General features: G+C 35.7%; 1 protein-coding gene and 1 long non-coding RNA gene across 2 annotated transcripts in view; one reads left to right on the forward strand and one right to left on the reverse strand.

Annotated features, from left to right (window-relative positions):
• Positions 1-1,887, reverse strand: part of LOC106878895 (receptor-type tyrosine-protein phosphatase T) — a 596,380-nt gene that overhangs the window by 435,626 nt on the left and 158,867 nt on the right. The window lies entirely within an intron of this gene.
• LOC106878896 (uncharacterized) overlaps positions 1-1,887 on the forward strand; it is a 140,431-nt gene that overhangs the window by 64,286 nt on the left and 74,258 nt on the right. The window lies entirely within an intron of this gene.

The raw sequence follows: 1,887 nt of genomic DNA on the forward strand, positions 1-1,887 counted from the left end.
TCTCTCTCTCTCTCTCTCTCTCTCTCTCTCTCTCTCTCTCTCTCTCTCTCTCTCAATGTAACTGTCTTCCCTTCCATCTTCATCTGCCTTTCTTTAATCTCACCAACAGAACATCCCCCTCTGCTAAATATTGCATCCTAAATATATCTCTTTCCCTTTACCATTCCCTCTTCACCCCTCAGCACGTCGTTAACACTTCTCTTTCCCTCTTTTTTCTCAGCGTCCTTTTCTCTCGCACTTCGTCTACCCTTTCAACTTATCACGTCACACATTTAGCCTTATTATACATCTTTCTCTACTTCTTCCTTCTATATTCACACTCCTCCTCCTCTCTGTCTCTCTTGTACTCCACCTCCACCTCTCCAACTGATGGACGAATGAACAAGCAGATTATTATATAGAAGGTATATTATATTTTGTGTGTGTTACTTGGACTTTGTCTCAGATTCCTGTACCAAGTTATCGAGTAAGAATTTGCATATGTCAGTTGTCGCTAAACTATAAATTCCTACGAAGAATATTTGAAAAATAACCGACCTACCAACAAAATACTTTTACACGAATATTGATTTCAATAATTTCCCCCTTAACAACTCTGCCTAAACGATATTTCAAGTCTTGCATTCTAAATGTACAATGGTTATAAATGTAGAAACTATTCTGTGTCAATGAGAAAAAATGCCTTAGAGCATTTAGTTATGTTCTTTTTAATTTTTAGGTCAAATTTCTGTAAAGTTGTATTTACATTCCATCATGTGAAATCGGGGCAATAAATACCAATTAGACGCTATGTTTGATGTAAGTATTTCTGCCGTTCACTAAAATATGGCCTTTGAGGATAATGAGAGGTTGATTCTTTTATAGAAGCAAATATTACGTTGTCGTCACAACACTTATTTCAGAGAAAAAGAGAAATGGGGAGGGAGAAGACTGGTGTGTGTGTGTGTGTGTGTGTGTGTGCGCGCGTAGTGTTTCAATGAGAAACAAAGAGGTTTCTGAATATCTTTACGATTAGTTACAACACAGTTTTGGTTGTTAAATAATAATTTTTTTATGTGTTTTGAATAATGAGAAAATATTGTCAGCAGTGGTTGCATATACTTGCTTTTATTGTATTTTATTCCCATGGCCTGTTTTGTTGATATCATAATCACTCATTATTTTTAGGTGTTTAGCAACGTGCAATCAACAAAAAGATATTAAAGTTTTACAATCAGTGATGAAAAATTCATCACGTAATGAGCAAAGTCAAATTAAGAAAGGCAAATGGGGTCAGACAGATATTTATTTATTAATAATAATTCAATATAGGATGCAGTGGAGAATGGATGAGCTTCAGTGGGACAGTGATAACCTTGGACATGTTATAGTCATATTGCAACTCATCGGAGACATGTAATATAAATGTTATTACATTCCCGAAAAACTTTCGGTCACTTTTTTATCCTATGAAGTGGGACCGTAATTAAAGGCACTCAGTGTTACTCAGAATAAATATATCTAACATAAACACCAGAACTCACACACATACAGAAACACACACTTTACATACACACATACACAAATATGCACACACACTTTGGATGTGATCTTTCAGCTACATTTACATATTTTTGATCCGTTGACATATGGATTAAAATGTACGTTATGCGTAGCTGAAAAATCACATATCCCTTTCAGATCGATGAACTCCATCACACTGCTGAATTCCAGATCTGAAAATTTCAGTGGATGTAAACACTGCTGACGAATTGGAGAATACCACGCCTTCCCAACTGAGCAGCTGTATCGAAGGCTCTAGGCCCATATCCTTTGAGCCTTGTGACATTACAGTTAAATAGAACATAACTCCAATTCTCCTCGTTTTTCTTTTTTTTTTTTTTTTGT

This window comes from Octopus bimaculoides, chromosome 8, assembly GCF_001194135.2.
Source record: "Octopus bimaculoides isolate UCB-OBI-ISO-001 chromosome 8, ASM119413v2, whole genome shotgun sequence".
In the NCBI taxonomy this organism is placed as follows: Eukaryota; Metazoa; Mollusca; class Cephalopoda; order Octopoda; family Octopodidae; genus Octopus; species Octopus bimaculoides.